Below are 19,263 nucleotides of genomic sequence, written 5' to 3' on the forward strand. Positions count from 1 at the left end.
GTGCCACGCCAATACCTAAAAACCTGATTCATTGGTATCCAATGCTCCTTCCCTAGTTTTGACATAAACCTATTCAGTACTCCCACTGCATGTGCGATGTCTATTCTAGTACAGAACATTGCATACATCAGGCTACCAACTGCACTTGCGTATGGAACATGGGACACATCCTCTTCCTCTTCTTGTGCCTTGGGAGACTGTTCAACAGATAAATTTACACCAACAGGAATAGGTACATTCATCAGTTTACTATCCTGCATATTAAACCTTTGAATATCATCTCGACATACTTCCTTTGGTTTAACCAGAGCTTTCTTTTTGCCTGATATCATTTAATTTCCATGCCCAAATATAGTTTGCAACACCAAGATCTTTCATGTTGAATTTGAAGGACAATTGGGTCTTCAATTCCTGGATAATTTCTCTGTTATTTCCAATCAACAAAATATCATCCACATACAAGGCCAAATAAATAAAATGGTCACCAATTAATTTAAAATGCCCACAATGATCTTCTTTTCTTCTGGTGAAGCCAAGTCCCCATATATATGTTTCAAATTTTTGATACCACGTCAATGGTGACTGGTTTAACAAATACAAAGCCTTCTTAACCTGCATACTAGTTCTTTCTTACACTTCACCATAAAGCCTTCAGGTTGCTTCATGTAGATCTCTTCTTCCAGATCCCCATGAAGAAATGTTGTCTTCACATCCATTTATTCTACCTCAAAATCAAAAGCAGTAGTAATAGATAAAATTAATCTAATAGAAGCTACCTTGGCAACAAGAGAAAAAATATCACCAAAATCGATTCTCGACACCTTAGAATAAACCTTTTCTAGGAACTGAACTTTGGATTTTTCCACCTTGCCTTCTACATTCATCCTGTTCTTAAGCACCCATTTTATACAAATGGGTTTCCTTCCAATCGGAAACTCCACCAAATCATAAGCCTCATTTTTGTGTAAAGATGCCATTTCATCAACCATGGCCTCATTCCATAGTTTTCCATCCTCTGAATCTACTGATTCCCTGACAGTTATGGGATCATCATCAATAATAGATAAATAAAAATTTGAACATAAAGCAGATGAACTATACCTTTATGGATGCCTTCTTTATCAAACTGATCTTCTAACAGCTGGAGTTTGTGGTTCTTCATCTTCTGATTCCTTTTCTGCTGTAGAGTATGATTCCTCCTCCTTTAGCTCAAACTCTATCTTCTTAGGTTCTTTTGGTAGGACTTCCAGTTTAATAACATCTTTCACCTCTCTAAAAACCACATCACGACTGTACACAACCTTCCTTATTTCTTCGTTTGAAAGCCTATAAATTTTTAAACCATCCCTATACCAAATAAAGATGCACCTTTCAGATTTACTATCCAACTTGGTTCTTTTCTCCCTTGGAACATGTACATATGCATCACATCCAAATACCCTTAGATTTGAAAGAGAGGGTTTCTTACCAGTTCATAACTCTTGTGGAGTTGTATCCTCCAATGTTGATGAAGGTGATATTTTGACCAGGTAACATGCAATCTCCACTACCTCTGCCCATAATTCTTTTCCTAACCTGGCACCACTGAGCATGCTTCTTACCTTTTCCATCAACGTCTTGTTCATTCTTTCTACAACTCCATTTTGTTGAGGTGTGTATGGAGTAGTGTTCTATCTTTCTATACCACACTTCTTACAGAACTCTTCAAATTCCTTCTTGCAAAACTCTCCACCGTTATCTTTCCTCGACACCTTTATCTTCTTCTTTATCTGATTTTACACTAGAGCCTTAAATTCTTTAAACCTATCAAAGACTTCAGATTTCTTCCTAAGGAAATATATCCATGTATTCCTTGAGAAGTCATCTATAAATGATACGTAATACACAGACTTACCCAGTGATGGAAATGACACAAGTCCAAACACATCACTGTGCACAAGCTCTAATATCTGTTTCGCCCTCTTAGCACTATGGGGGAAACTCACCCGATTCTGCTTCCCATATACACAATTTTCACAGAAATCAAAATCCATAGATAAATTAGACATTCCGCCTACCATACCATTAACATGAAGTATTCGAAGGCCCTTCTCTCCAATATGCCCAAGCCTTTGATGCCATAGCATGGTCTTTTCTCCAGAGACCACTAGATTTTCCACTCCACTTTCAGGAACCACAAAACTATTACACCCATTAATAATAGTGCTACCCTGAAGCTTGTAGAGAGTTCCAATCCAAACTCCCCGCATCAATACCAGTGTTCCCTGAACCATCTTGCAGGTATATTTCTTGAACATTGTTTTTACACTTGCATCATCTAGATTTCTTACAGAATTCAGATTTTTGGCCAATGCAGGAATATGCAAAACACCCGGAAGTGTTCTAATCCTTCAACCTTGAAACTTCAACTTGATTTTTTCACGATCGATGATTCTATCGTTCCTGTCATCCCCAAGAATGCATCACCACCATCATATTTATCATACTTTAGAACCACTCCCTGTGGGGAGTGAAGTGAAACGATGCACCTGAGTCAATGACCCATGCCTCATGGTCTACATGTGTACTTGAGGAAGAAGCCAAGTACACATCCCCACCTTCATCTAAGGTGGTTTTCACCTCTGAAGAAGGAGCATCATTAGATCCCTTTCCTTTCTTAGGAGATTTATATCTACAGTCCTTTTTGAAGTTCCCTTCCTTTGCACATTTCCAACACACCTTTATAGGTTTTCCTGGAGATTTAGATCTCCATTTAGATTTAGATCTCCCACTCAAGGAATTTCATTTTATTTTTTTTGTGGGACCGTCCTCATACAAACAAGGCATCACCATTCTGGCGCTCCATATTTTCTCATCTCATCCCCTCTAATGACAAGGATGAGACTATTTCATCAAACTACAAGGCAATCACATTTCTACCTATTGCAACAACCAGACTATCCCATGAATCTGATAGAGAACACAACAAATGGATGCACTTATCTTCATTTGAAATTTTTATATCAACAGATAACAACTATCTTACCATAGTATTAAAGGCGTTAATATGCTCTTTCAGTGAGTCTCCATCCTTCATCCTCAAGTTATACAATTTTTTCCGTAGGAATATTTTATTCACTAGAGACTTATATTGGTACAAAGTCCCTAACTCGTCCCAGAAAGCCTTCGCCGAAGCTTCCCCTGATACATTCAACAATATTGAATTTGAGATACACAACCATATTGTTCTCTTTGCCTTCTAATCCAACTTCGCCCAGTCTTCAGCTGACATTGTCATTGGTTTAGTACCTGTATCTACTGTGATCCACTGATCTTTATCCACCAGCAAATCCTTCATCTGGAGCTTCCACAACTCAAAACTCTGACCATTAAATTTATCGATCTCTATCGTTCCAATGCTCACCATCTTATTTCACCACAATAATCGATCCCATAGATCTCCCACTAAACATGGTCTACCATAGGCCCGAGCAAAACCCCTCAGTAGAAAAGGCATTGCCTTGAAGTCAAAACAACTCCAATACCAAATGTAGGTTTTAACCCCATACAAAAATTACTTGCATACAAGTTCTAAAAGAAGAAAAGAAACAATGGCAAGAGCATAAAACATAAAACAAATATACACCAATATTTTCCATTGAATCCCAAAACCAGGACTACCAAATTCATTTTTCATTATATTCCTTTCAATGTTACAATACCTATATATACATGCTTGAGAATTCTTAAAACCCAATCCATTACCCTGGATCAAAACATAACCGTAGTTCCCTTGACCGAATCTACAAAATACCATGGGCAGAAAACCATCATGCCCAAAACCATGTGTGAAAACCAGTCGCAAACCATAAGTAGGTTCGCCCACTTAATATAGGGTCCAAAAAAAATTCCCTGGGGTGTTGCCCCAGACCCTGTAGAAAGGGGGTACTAGCCCCCTCAAACCCCCCTGCTACGCCCGATGCAACGAATAGGGGAGGCTATCGTCCCCCTGTGATCCTCCCCACGGATGGGGCTAGTTGTGGAAAGAATATAACACACACCCAACATTCCAATCATATTTGTGTTTTGTAATTGAACCTTGAGATAAGAAATAGATTGAAATACTTAAAAACGTTGTCCATGCAATGGTATAAGGGTGGGTCACAAATATATATATGACTTTATAATTCAAATAATTTATTTTTTAAATTCAATTGTAAAAAGATACATGTTGATTGCACTAAAAGACACTTTCTACAAGCCAATATGAAGTATGATTTGAATTATTTCCATGTTCAATATTAAATCCATACATGATATATATTAGTTCATTTTAAGTATCAAAGTGACTTGCATCATAACTTTTAAGATTTTACTTATTTTCTTAGTCAATGAAACTAGAAATCAAAATTGAACATATATTTTACTAATAATAGCTATAGTATGTAGAGAAATTATTAAATTAGTGAAAAACTTTAACATATCCATTTAAACCTAAAAAATTAATGAGCATCCATAAACAAGATTAATATAAATCCATAAAATGAAACAGTGAATACATGTATCAATAAACTATCCATATGAAAATATATACAAATTACAATTATCACATGAACATCCATAAATTGAAATAATAAGAATCCATAAACTAAAATAATGTCCATGATGTACATACATAAACTATCCATGTATGAAAATATACAAAGTCTATATCACACATGTGAATATGCCATATGAAATGAACTTGAAAATATACAAACTATGACACTCTAAGTACCATGTGAAATCCTATGTGAGTTATGTCGCATAAGGTAAGTGTCCATAAGTCGGTACTGCAATATAACACATTCGAATTCAAACTAATTAGATCATCATTTGTACAAAATAAAAAATATGGAAATAAATTATATTGAATCACATCTTTAATTACATATATACATGAATCTACTAACCTCAGTAGAGTCCAAATGCAAGTTTGATAGGATAGGGGTCTGATCATGAATCTAGGTTTGGTGCTCCCCTGCTTGTGGCTCAATAATTGGGGCTTGCATTGATGGACCTGCATCATCATTGCCTCTAAATCCAACATCCCACTCATGTCTCAACATAACAGTGGCATCAATGACACTCTGCATATGGGCTTGCGTACACAATGGCAAGGACAAATTATAATTAGTCTACAAATTAATTAGCATATTTATGTACTTTAAAAAAATTTATTGAAATATTAGGAACCAAAACATTTACCTCAACTGTTGGCCATGTGGTTGTACATACTAACTCTCCTCCACATTAGTGAGCATATTATAGGGTGGAGGTGGAGGTGGAGGATAATCCATGGAAAAATGACCTAGTTGAGGATGCCCTGACTGATCAACTTCCTCATCGGATGACCTCATAAGCTCATCCATGTAGCTAGGAGGTGTCTAAATGTTATTATGAACTTATTAATATAAATGCAATCTAATGCGAACTATAAATTCTAATATAAATAACCATCCAGAATTTTAAAGAGTTAATCCATATAGGTTGGTTGAATTTCTAATTTTTTGTGGAAAAACCTGTTTATCATTTATTAACCAACATTTCAGACCATCTAAGTGAGTCCATCATCAGGGAAATGTAATCCACATTTTGAGAAGTGAGAGTGTGAATAATTAGAGCAATTAATAGTCATTTGAGGGAAATATGGTTTATGTCGACTTATTATGATGAAATAATTATATTTTAAGGAGATTAATTTTGGTTGTTTTAATTTTGATTAGGTTTATTAATAATATTTTAAAATAGGTTTAATTATTAATTATGTTTTAATAAGGGTTTCCAAGAGTTACTTAATTTTAGACCATCATCTCTATTCATTGTGTTTGATGATTTCTCAATTTCAATGGCCTCTTTCACCCTTCTTTTTAAATAATGGTCCTCTCTTTGAATTAATTTTGCATCTTCCATACAAATGTAGTGTGAAGAGGAGCATGCATGTTCTGCCAGGACTGATTTTTTTGTCCTATTCCTTGCTATGTCACTTATGTGCTCTTTTAATCTTATGCCCACAGATCTTCCTGTTTCACCTATATATACTTTTCCACAAGAACAGGGAATAAAGTATACTCCTTTGTGTTGTTTTGGGTCTATTAAATCTTTGGCAGAGTCAATCATTTTCTTAATGGTGTTTTGGGGAGTGATGCAATTGTGATGTTATGTTTGGTTAGAATTCTTGCAATTTTGTCAGTGGTTCCTTTTATATAGGGTAAGGAGATTTTAGGTTTGTCTAAATATTTTCTTTTTTAAGTTTTGATTCTGGATTGTTGAATGACTTTGTGGATAATGTTTTTCTAATAACCATTATTTTCAAAAAATTTGTATAGATGGTTTAGTTCATCATCTAAGTGTTCTGGGTCAGAGATTTTGGGTACTCCAGTAGCTAGGGTTTTGATGACACCTACTTTTTGTTCTAGAAAATGGTGGGAATTTGAGTGAATATATTTATCTCTGTGATTTTTTTCTAAAGACTTGGTGGCCGAGTTTACCATTTCTCTTGGTGAGGAGGATGTCTAAGAAAGGGAGTTGGTTGTCCTTTTCAATTTCAATTGTGAATTTAATGTGCTCAGATAGGTTGTTGATGTGATATAAAAAAAAAAAAACCATTTAGGTTATCCAAATCATGGCTTAATTTAGCAAATATGTCATCCACGTATCTTTTCCATTCTTCTGGGGTAAATGGAAACAAATTAAGAGCCATTCTCTCAAAGTGTTCCATATATAGGTTGGAAATTATAGGTGATAAAGGTGAGCCGATGACAACACCATGTGTTTGCTCATAGATTTTTCCTTTGAAACTAAAGTATGAGGATTCAAGGAAAATTATTAAGAGGTACACAGTTTCATGGTTAGTAATATTCTTCATCACATCGATGGCCTCATCTACAGGAATCATTGTATAGAGAGATACAATGTCAAAGCTTACTAGGAGGTCGTTGTCATTAATTTCTAGGTTCTTAATTCATTCTATGAATGATGAGGAGTCTTCAATATATGAGTGGGTGTTACCTAAGAGTCTTTATTATAAGAGTCAAAAGTTGTGTATATATATGTACATGGTATGTGCCGCGCGGGCCATGCACCCTCCAAGTCTCATGATATCAAAAGTTTATCAAAGGGTAAACTCATGAGAAATGCGTCGTCATATAAGGGCACTGCTGGGTCATGAGGCATTAATGGTGGTCTTATAATCTCTCCATGTAATGAAACATGCGCACTAGCCAATGATGCCTACATGTTGTCTATAATAGTATCCTGCATCTCACCACCGAGTTGGGACAACTCCTCTAGCTCTCTAGGTAATACCAAGCTCTGAGACGGTAGTGACAAGAACCTCAGAGGTGGTGGTACATGCCCAGGGTCCCTATGAGTCCCCTCGTTCTCATAGGTACGTCCCATTCCGGTACCATAAAACACGACCTGATATCAATGTAATCCAACCTCATATGTAACACAAACTATGCATATAAATGTTTAGAAAAATAAATGGCGACTTAGTCATGAGGGAACTTGCCCCAAGCTCCAATGAGTCTATCATACACGAAAGGACTTGCATGAACATTACTAAAATATTTCAGTGGGATCGGACATTTATGTATAGCAGGGAGATTTAGAGGGATGTCAAACAACTTCCCCTGAACATCAATGTCCTTCATGGGCTCTTTGACCGCCTCTCAAGAATTTGGGCCTCTAACCTCATGCCCCCTGACCTTATGCATGAACCGTAATATGTGGCTATGTGGGCCCAACCTCTAGTATGCATGGATCAACCTAGTCATGTTATCCAGCATCAAAGAAAATGTAAGATGAGTTAGTGATTTGGAAGGGATATTTTGTATCTCTAATGTGATCCGTGTATGACAGGTCACAACATCCTCTAATGTGATCTAAGTTGTAGAGTCGTCCCACAGAGGTATCGATGTTGCACTCTAATCCTCATCTTTGGCTTGCTGAGGACTTGTAAATAATAAAAATAATTTAGAATATATATAATTAACAAACTAGAAGCATAATAACATATACATTAAATTCAAACACATAAGTTAAAGACAATTTAAAAATTAAAGAAAATTTGAAGAAATAAACACATAAAGTTTAAAGAGGATTTAAAAATGCAGGAGGTGTACCTGAAATGGGTGAAGAATGTCCACTGGATGTAGCATGGTCATAAGCATAGACAAAAACATTGCCTATGACACTCTGACTTGCATCAAAGGCAGGCTCTACAATGGGAACATGAACTCTCAGTGGGATACATGATCTATCATGAGCCCAACCATGTATAACAAAACCTCTTTCACTATGATGACATGCAGTTGGGCCGCGTATATGGGATGCCTCAACATATTACATATAATACATATAAACTAATCCAGGAAAAAAAGGTACACAAAAGAACCATTTCTAAACTCAAGCAGAATAATCTTAGCCAGAAGTCCTAAACTTTAGATTCCATTTTTTATAATTTATCAACCAATGTACATTGAGTTCCATGTAAACACATTTGAAATAAGTGATCAAATCTACCCTCACATGTTTTCTCATTTCTAATTAATGCATTTTATTCATAGTGCATAAATATGTAAATATATATGTAAAAAATTGAAATAAGCATATTTACAAAACTAATAAAATTTCATGCCAACCAAATACTACAATAGACTTTAGGTTCTTAATTTTTGAATTTGACATATGACATGCACTAGGTGCAAGCACATGAAGACAATGTTTCTTGTACAACACACTACATAATGAAACAATATGGTACAAATTAGAAACTTTAGTTTAAGGGAGGGTGGCCATAAATTGCATGCTCCCTATGTGGACATACAGTGACACATGGTTGGTTGAATAAGTTGTATGACATGATGCCATCTCGCTCCACCACTTGTCTCCATTGTGTCATGTAACCCACCTTCATGTCTTTGTGTCATTTAGGGTTACTATATGGGCCACTTCTAGAGGTTTTTGTCCTACCCATTCATTGTTTTTTAGGCCTGAAACTTGTTCATTTTTCTCCATCAGTTCCTATGTGTGAGGTATCCATTTCTAGTGTATCTAGTGTCAGTTTGTCGCAAATAATGGCATGTTTTTTGAATATGAAGTTTTTTTTCTCAGCTGTAGAGGTGTGTTGTTCATCTGCAAAGGCGGCAAATGGGCACAATGAAGGGTTTCAGTTCTTGGGTGGTACCATGTTGTTGCAAGTTTCTATGTCCTCAACTCTAGTATGAAATTGGAGGGAACTTTATTCCATTTCACTCACTCGCTCAACCCTCTTTGACCTGACATTGGACACAATGGTCAGATCATTGCAGCAAGCATTTGGAGGTTGGCATCATCGTTCTCTGGTAGGATTATTCATCCTACGAGTGATACCTACAACTATGTTTGTCAACACATCAATTTCCTCGGTATTCACACCATTCTATGGCTTATGTGGGTTATTTTGTGGCTTTGTGGATTTTATGGATTTAAGGTTTTTCTATGGCTTTTGTGGCTACTAAAACTGGTGGCTTTTGTGGCTTAGGTCGAGATAAAATTTGGGGGTTTTAAACTGGTTAAAGGCTTTTATGGGAATTTGGGATTTGGTGTTTTTATGTGGCCTCTATGGGTTATTTTGTGGCTTTTGTGACTTCTGTGGATGTAGGGTTTTTCTGTGGCTACGAAAATTGGCGGCTTATGTGGCTTAGGTTGAGATAAAATTTGGGGATTTTCCAATGGTTAAGGGGTTTTATGGGATATTTAGGATTTGGGATTTTTATGTGACTTCTGTGGGTTTTTCAATGGCTTTAGTGGCTTTCGTGGCTGCCAGAATTGGTGGCTTCTATGGCTTAGGTTGAGATAAAATTTGGGGGTTTTCCACTAGTTAAATGGTTTTATAGGATATTTTAGATTTGGCGTTTTTCTGTGGCTTTTGTGGGTTTTTCTATGGCTTTTGTGGCTTCTATGGATTTAGGGTTTTGCTATGGCTTTTGTGGCTGCTAGAATTGGTGGATTTTGTAGCTTTTGTGGCTTAAGTCGAGATAAAATTTTGGGGTTTTCAAAATAAAATTAAAATTTGGAGTTGCCAACATTGATTTTTGATGTGAGCCTATATTTTGGACTGTAAATTAATTATATATATCATGCAAAAGAGCTATTTTGTATTCTAATGCCAGTCTTTGATTTTTGGATTGTGTATTTCATGCTATGAGATGAGTACATGTAGGAATTGAAAAACTTTAATAATGACCAATAATTTGATTTCAGTTTTTTGTGTTTGTACTATAAATAAACATATACAAATTGAGTTCTTACTTGTATAGTTATGTTGATGATTTTGGTAGCATTAGTGAGTTTTTCATCTTATATTTTGTTTTACCACTGTATAATAAGCTTGGATTCCCTAATTATCCAAAGACTACTAAGACCTTGTCCTAAAGTTAGTATAGATTTCCATATGCTATAGCATAGGGAATGTAGTTGCTTGAATTTGAGGGGATTATTATGACAAGAGTTTTGATATGTTGCAGTATTGTTTGATGTTTCTAACTTACTGAGTATTTATATGTATTGCATGTTCAATGGTTGATGTTGCCATTATAGTTTTGCAGATATATTGTCCCAATGAAAATGCTACTTTTCAGTTTGTTGCTGATTTTACTATGCAAAGATATAGTGATTGTAGGAAAGGTTTTCAATCATTATGAAAGGGTGTAGTGTGTTGATTGACGGTTTTGTTGGCTCACTAAGATGTCTTTTTACAGGAAATCTTAATACCTACATTAGTTGTCAACTCGAGCTAAGTCTTTCTATTTCAAGAGTGCCAACAAAATATGTGTAGTGAAGTTAGAGGTTATCTAATGATGAATCGTTGCAATCACTAAAGTCCAATTATTCAATCCAATTCACACAAATCTGCAAAGAAACTATCTATGAAAGGAATGCTCGCAACACCCTATGTAATTCCATACAACTTGTTTCGAAACTAATTGGAACTTGAATGCAAATGAGAATTACACAAAGAATTACTCAAATAGGCTTGAAACACATATTTCATTAAATTTAGAATTTTTTTATTACAACGACATCCCTAGAATTGACTTTTTTGGTTATTTTGAAATTCTATATGCACTATTTAATTCCAAATTTAATGAAATATGTGTTTCGAGACTAATCACACTTAATCAAGTAAAGCAACTATGATTATCGAACAACGCCACTCAACTCAAATCAATCTGTATTACTAAATAGAAATAACAATTGGCAATTGAACAACAATCTGTAAGTGAACAACAATAGCTATAAAAGATTCCTAAATGATAAACGTTCTATATTGCAATCCCTAGAATATACTTAGTCTTTTTTCTCAATATCTATGATAACATTAATTCGATCCAAACAACAATCAACCATACATTCACTCATTCGTATCAAAGCACTTACTTAAGTTTATCTCACAATTTCAGTATAAAGCTAAGTGAACAGCAGTGTAGGTCAATATCATCAATCTTCAAGATAAGCAAATGAACTAAACATTAAATCAAATACAAGGACTGAATGTAAACTATAACACAAAGGAGAAGTGGAACTTCTTGTGACTGGGCCCATAGTCGCTAGAAGCCTCTGCTTAATAAAAACTCAGGATACGGTGATGTATCAAGCACAAACTTCTTTCATTAACTCCAAAGTAACAGCTGACAAAGTCACTGAATTAACAATGTTTTTACTCTAAAGATAATAATTACATATCAAAAGTCTGAACTATCATCTAGTTTCCTTTCAGCCTTGTATAACATGAAAGGGATACTGGTGTTGGCATTATGACACAGGTTTGGCTCGATGACATAAGTGTTGTCCTTGATGGAAACTCACTCAAATAGCAGATCACAAGTTCAGGCTCTCAAAATAGTATAAAATAAGATACCCAAGGTTCCTGTTCACAAAGACACGGACATACGCAGGTGCGCCGAACAAAAGTTGCGGACATGTATGCAGGTGCTCCAAAAAAAAGTGTGAATGTAAAGTACACGCACTTTCATGCAGAGAAAAGCACGCACGTGGGAAATCTTATGGTTGGTCCATGGTATTTAGCCCGACATTTTTGATCATATGGTTTTGGTCCGTGGTGTTTGCATCTAAAGTATTGAACCCAGGTTTTGGGTTCCCAGTATTGGATCTCTATGGTTTTGGACCATGGTTTGAGTAAGGCCTAGTCTATAAAAAGGAAAGGAGATCATTTGGCTTGGGCAACTAATGTGTTGAATATCTAGAGATGAGAAAGATCTGAAATACTGGTGATCGGTTGGTGAGTTATAGCAGGACCTGAATCAAGGAGAAACCTGAGCATTACAAGATGGATCTACTGATGGGTCAAGATCTCTGTGGTGCATGATCATATCTATAAATCTGATAATCTGGGGTATAAGTGAAGTCTGATAAATTATCCATACCCGCAGGTGTGACACAGCACAGGCGCAGATACCCGCAAGCTAGACACAGTGCATGCGCGGATACCCGTAGGTTTTACACAACGCAGGCACGGATACCTGCAGGCTTGACACAGTGCAGGCACAGATACCTGCAGGATCGACACAGCACAGGTGCGGATACCCGCAGGTTCGACAAAGAGGAGGTGCGGATACCCGCAGGTTAAAGAATTGAATACTGCGGACATACACAGGTTTCTATTAGTGAAGTTGCAAACTTTTTCTTGAAATATGTTTTAGCTACTTTTGTCTATTCTTGTAGTCTTCAGGGTTCTGAATTGGTGTTTGGTTACTGGTATTGTGTTCTGAGAAGTTATTGATTCAGTATTTGTACAAGGAAGTTGGTTGATTGCAGATCTATTTGATGTTTGATTGATATTCATGGATCCAGTTTGAAAATTTATGAAACGTGGTCCCTGGAAGAAAAGAGAAGTCTTTTGTAGGTCAGCACCTACGTACTAGTACCTCAGCTAGTACAAGAGCTAAGGGGGTTGTAGCTCCCTTTCATAAGAATCTGGAGAATGAGAGAAGGTTGTAGCCTTCTGTAGGTTGAAGCCTGCGTACTAGTATAAGACTGCACCAGTACAAAATCATTGTAAAAAGAAGTTTCTAATTGGAAGAAGATAGAGACATATTGCAGCAGGTGGTTTCACCCACATTAGGTTTCCACCTTATATCTTGTGTTCTTTTGTGTCACTGTCTGTTCTACTTTTCTGTTCATGCTTACTGTTATATGATTCTGAAACACATATTAATGATCAACATCTGAAGAATAAATTAAATTATAAGTCTGGAAGGTATACACAAGGTTCATTAGTCAAATCTGCTAATCTTTATATAAGTTGAAAAACAATTTGATAATACTAATTCACCCCCCTCTCAGTATTATTTTCAACAATTGGTATCAGAGCAGGTCCTTTAGGAAAAGTTTGATTGCTTGAAGGAAGATCTATCATCATGAGAAACTACGAAAAAGAAGCATCTATCAGGCCACTGATCTTTGATGGGAGCAACTTCGTCTATTGGAAGGTAAGAATCACTGTTTATCTTCAATCTCTTGGTATAGAAGTTTGGGATATTGTGGAAACAGGATACACATTTCCATCAGCAACTCCCACAGATGCAACTGGTAAGAAGCAGTATGAAACAAATGCAAAATATGTCAATACTCTATTAGGAAGTCTATCTCAATCAAAATTCGTCAAGGTTATGCAGCTCAAAAGCACGAAAGAAATATGGGACAAGATCGTTCTGAGCTATGAAGGAGATGAACAGGTAAAATGAGAAAAATTACAAACTCTTAGAATTCAATATGAAAGTCTCAGAATGCATAATGATGAAAGTGTGGCTAGCTATTTCCTACGTATAGATGAGATCGTAAATTGTATGAAAAACTTGGGTGAAGAAATAAAAGAAGTTGTTTTGGTTGAAAAATTTCTAAGATATTTGTCTCCTAAGTTTGATTCAAAAGTTTTTGCCATAGAAGAAAAGAAGAATCTACAGAGCCTTACCATGTCACAGCTGCACGGAATTATAACTGCTTACAAGATGAGAAAAGGAGGACCATCAAATAGGAGAGAAGCTGGATTCAAGGCTTCAGGAAAAGGAGATTACTATGAGGCAGGACATATGTCAGAAGAAGAGGAAGAATCAAATTTTGTCAAGAACCTTCAATAGGGAACTGGAAGATTCAGAGGTAAGTTGCCTTTCAAATGCTTTGCTTGTGGAAGAGTCAGTCATTATGCTGCAAAGTGTCCTCATAAGGATAAACTAGACAAAGGTAAGGAACCTGTTAGATGGAACAAAAAACAGAATGTAAATAAGAAGAGCTATTACACGCATGAAGACAGTGATGGATTGTCAAATAGTGATGAAGATGAACAAGGTAATGATGACAGACTTTTGATGGCTTTTTAAGATGATGATTTCTTGGATGCTATAAATGAAGAAGGTCTTTATGAAGAAATTTCTAAACTTAAAGTTTGTTTAGAAGAAAAGAATGTGATATAGATACTCTAACATTCCAACTTGCTGAAAAAGACAAACACAATGAAGAGTTAGAATGTGAAATTGTGGGACTTAGAAAAAAATTGAGAAAACAAAAGACCTTAATTTCATATTTGCTAAAGGATCTGAAACTCTAGATGATATTATCAAAGTGCAGTGTTCTCCTCTAATCAAGACTAGTCTCGGATATTTCGATGAAGCATCTCAAGCTCAGAAGTAAGCGCAGAAGCCATCCACCTCCAAAAGTTACCATGTTGCAGCAAGGAGAAGTGAGCAAGTTGACAATTGACAGCAAAAGCATAATGCAGATCACCAGGTAAATCGGGGACAATTTTCTTCAAGAATGATCAAAGATTATCAAGTAAATCGGGGGCAATCTACGTCAAGGATGAACAGAAGTCTCAACTGACCGTAGGTAAATCATTCTCAATTTGGCTCAAGAATGGATGGAAACTACAATCATATGGTTGGTAGATTTGATAATCGCAGGAATTTCTTCAATGGCCAATGTTTCTCTTGTCATAACTTTGGTCATAAAGCTGCTCAATTTGTTGCCTACAAGACCATCATGACTAGGGAAGCTCAAAAAAAAAGGAGTATGACAGGAATCATAAAAAGAACCTACAATAACTTCTTTGCTCTTGAAAATGAAAAAGAAAGTTCTATCTGTAACAAATTCGATCATGAAGATTCTAAATGTAGAAGCAGGTTTCGACAAAAGGATCAAGCTTCATTGAGTTCCGAAACATGGAAAAAGAAAGAAATGCAACTAGAAAGATGTGGGATAGCTTTATATGCAGAAGGATAGGAAAATCAATGGTACATCGACAGTGGATGCTCAAAACATATGACAGGTAATAAAGAAAAACTTCAGTCATACAGTGCCTTAGAAAAGGAAAAGAAGGTCTCATTTGGAAATGACACCCCTGCATTCATAAAAGGTAAAGGATTTGTTCGTTTGAAATTAAAGGTCAAGGCTGGAAATGTTATGTATGTTGATGGCTTAAAGCATAATCTATTGAGTGTCAGTCAGATGTGTGATCAAGGAACTAAGGTAATATTTCGATCAAATGGATGTATTGTTCATGAGATTGATACAGGAAAAACAATGATCAGAGGCATAATAACTCCAAATAACTTATGCGTACTCAAGGGAGAAAAACAACAATGCTATTTGAGCAAGAATGATGAACACTGGCTATGGCACAGAAGACTACGGCACCTTAGCTTCTCTCAGATAAGGAAAGCATGCAAATATCAGGCAGTTTGTGATCTTCCTGACATCAGAATTCTAGTCAATACAATATGCCAATCATGTCAATTTGGTAAGCAAACCAGAACTAATTTCCCTGAAAAGGAAGGATTAGCTGGCAGGCCACTTGAACTTGTCCACACCGATATATGTGGTCCAACTAGGAATAGGTCACCTCGAGGAGAAGAGTATTTCATATTGTTCATTGATGACTTTTCAAGGATGTGTTGGATAGGTCTCATGAAGTATAAAGATGAAGCTTTTGAAAAGTTCAAGTCATTCAAAGCTTTGGTTGAAAACGAATCAGATCACAGAATCGAATGCCTCAGATCTAGTCGAGGAGGGGAATTTACCTCAGATGCATTTTTCGATTTTTGTGAAGAACATGGAATAATAAGGGAATTCTCTGCTGCAAGGACTCCTCGGCAAAATGGAGTAGTGGAAAGGATGAACGGAACAGTTCAACAAATGGCTCGTGCTATGCTTGATGAGTCTAGAACTCCCGCAACTTTCTGGGGTGAAGCCGCATTTGCTGCTATTACTATTCTCAACAAGACAAACATCTGGGTAAACAACACTCAGACTCCTCATGAACTTTGGTACAGTAAGACTCGCACGGTAAAATACTTCAAAATTTTTGGAAGCAAATGCTACATTAAAAGGACTGATGAAAATCTTAGCAAGTTTGAACCTAGAGCAGATGAAGGCATTTTACTTGGCTACTCTCCCCATAGCAAAGCTTACAAATGTTACAATAAAATACTTGGTAAAATTATTGAAAGTATTGATGTAGTGGTTGATGAAGAAGGAAACACTTCTAGGCAGATAAAATCTAAAGATCTCGAAGATGGCACAGACCATCCATCAACATCAAATCAGATTCATGACGAAGAAGAAACCCATGAGGCACCAGAAGAACAGATAAGGATAGAAGAAAAGACCCCATCCTGATACGTTCAGAAGAATCATCCAGAATCTCAAATTTTGGGGCAGAAAGAGGCAGTTGTACAAACAAGAAGAACCATTTCAGAAGCTTCAAGCTATCTAGCATTGCTCTCCTCCACTGAACCGCAGAATGTAAGAGAGGCTTGCAAAGATGAATGTTGGGTCAAGGTCATGGAGGAAGAACTCGAGCAGATTGAAAAGAATAACACTTGGGAGTTGGTTCCTAGACCAAAAGATAAGAATGTCATAGGGACAAAATGGATTTTGAAAAATAAGCTGAATGAAAATGGGGATGTGATTAGAAACAAGGCAAGACTTGTTTGTAAAGGATATGCGCAATAAGAAGGCATAGACTTTGAAGAAACTTTTGCTCAGTTGCCAGACTTGAGCTATAAGAATGTTCCTTGCTCTCTCTAGCTTTCAGAAGTTCAAATTATTTCATATGGACATAAAATCTTCCTTTTTGAATGGAGACTTAAATGAAGAAGTATATATTGAACAACCGGATGGGTTTATTCTTGGAAATGATCTAAAACTTGTATGCAAACTCAAAAAGGCTCTCTATGGCCTTAAACAGCTCCAAGGGTGTGGTATTATTGGTTGGATAAGTACCTTCATCAACAAGGCTTTATAAAAGGATCGACTGATAGAAATCTATATATAAAAATCGACAATAATAAGTTGTTGATGCTTGTTGTGTGTTGTAGGGAAAAGTATCCAATACGGAATGACCCTATCCCACTCTAAGGGTGATAGTACCTCAGCAACAACTGAATACAAAGCTATTCAAGATTACTTCTTTATGAGATGTAAGAGAGAGGAGAAAGGGATCCACTAACCGTTGTCTTCCGCTAATGGTTGATCCAATCTTCCCTCTTTGCTGCTTGCTCCCAGCTCCTTGCTCTTTCACTGGCCCAGCTACACAAAGATCCTGCAAAAGCACAAGAAAGGGAAACTACAAGAAGCATACATCCATAATTGATTCAAGGATTAGAATAAATCAAATATACAAGCATCAATTCGCCATAGAGACACATGCATATAGAAGAACCTCAAATGCTTTATTAATGGAAGAAGTAAAGTTCTGAGAGTGTTACAACCATAAGAGGCCCAATCCAGCAACACCTCCCAGCAAAAAGAAATCTCCTCTTCACCTCCTTCAAAGCAATCACCCAATAGTTCTATGCACAAACCAACAGCACTTCCTTACATTCACAAAATTCCAGCCTCCCTAGACCTCATGAGAGAGCTCTATATATAGGAGATTTGGTGAAAGGATGAGTCAGCTTGAGGCTGGCATGAAGCTGACTAGTGTCCTCTCCCACTTCAGTTATACTTCAGTTCTTGAGTCCACTTGGAGTTTCTTGCTTCCACTTGGAGATCTAGATCCTCTTACTCATCACAAGGCGAATTCCCTGATCCAAGTGTCATTTTGGAAGCTTCCTGGGCATTTGACAACTTGCAGAATGACTGTGCCACTTGGCCAATCTCGCCCAGCGCAGGTAGCCTTCATTGCTTTTGACATTCAGCGTAGGTACAGAGTGGAGCAGTTGACATTCAGCGCAGATGCTCAGTGGAGCAGTTGACATCATCCAGAAATAGCTTGTTTTTGAGTGTTTTCAGGTGGAGAACTGATTTTCAGTGCTGTGGTTTGCTGACCTTGTTCCTCTAGGGGGAGGAACAACATGTTTAGGGACTTTGGATCCCTTAGATTATTGACATTTCATGCTTTATGCTGTAAGGCACAAAAATGTCTATAACAGTTGCCCCCTAAAGTATGAGGTCGTTTATCGGGTGAAATGCTTTATCAGGAGGATCTGAAGTTCATTCAATCGCTGAGAGGTGCCCTGTAATAAAATACAATACAATACATTATTTTTCATTCTGCTTTCATGATCTAGCTGAGGCGGGCATTCCCATGCTCAGCTTTATAAATTCATTTTGGTACATAGAACAGACGATCGTCTGATGGTAGACTGATAATTCTCTGCTGAAATTATCATCCTTTGAGTAGGATGATCATCTGCTGCAATGATGTACATAACAAATGTTTTTATATTTCCTGAATATATATCGCAGCCCGGATGGATGAAACTAGATCCGGGGTCTTCAAACTCGTTCGATCTTCACTCTAAGTACAAGTCGATCCATCTGAGAATTGCGCTGAAGTCGAACATGGAAAGACATCGCTTGATTACCGGTCAATAATGTAAACCGTTAACAAGCGCGAGAGGAATCACCAATAATGACAATGACCCTCAAGGTACTGCAGTACAATTCACGTGGTGTGAATAAAGGACTTGGCGTCGAACACCACGCAAAATCTTCTGGTCGAAGGTCATTAATGTATACCTGTCGCCGGAAGTGAGAAACTTTCCATTGAGGTATGCAAGCTTCAAAGTACTGAGGGGGTTGTTCCTAGATCAACTTCTTGGATAATGAGCTGAAGTCGACAAGAAGCGATCCGTCAAAGGAGGGCCTTAATGAATCCCACATCAGTGACACGGAACGGAGCTAATGATTTTAGTGGAGGTGAAAACAATCTGTGAAATATGATTCAGGGTGGCGATC

This window comes from Pinus tabuliformis, chromosome Q (genome assembly GCF_031772625.1).
Source record: "Pinus tabuliformis cultivar Carrire ecotype Pingquan chromosome Q, CPIR1, whole genome shotgun sequence".
Classification (NCBI taxonomy): domain Eukaryota; kingdom Viridiplantae; phylum Streptophyta; class Pinopsida; order Pinales; family Pinaceae; genus Pinus; species Pinus tabuliformis.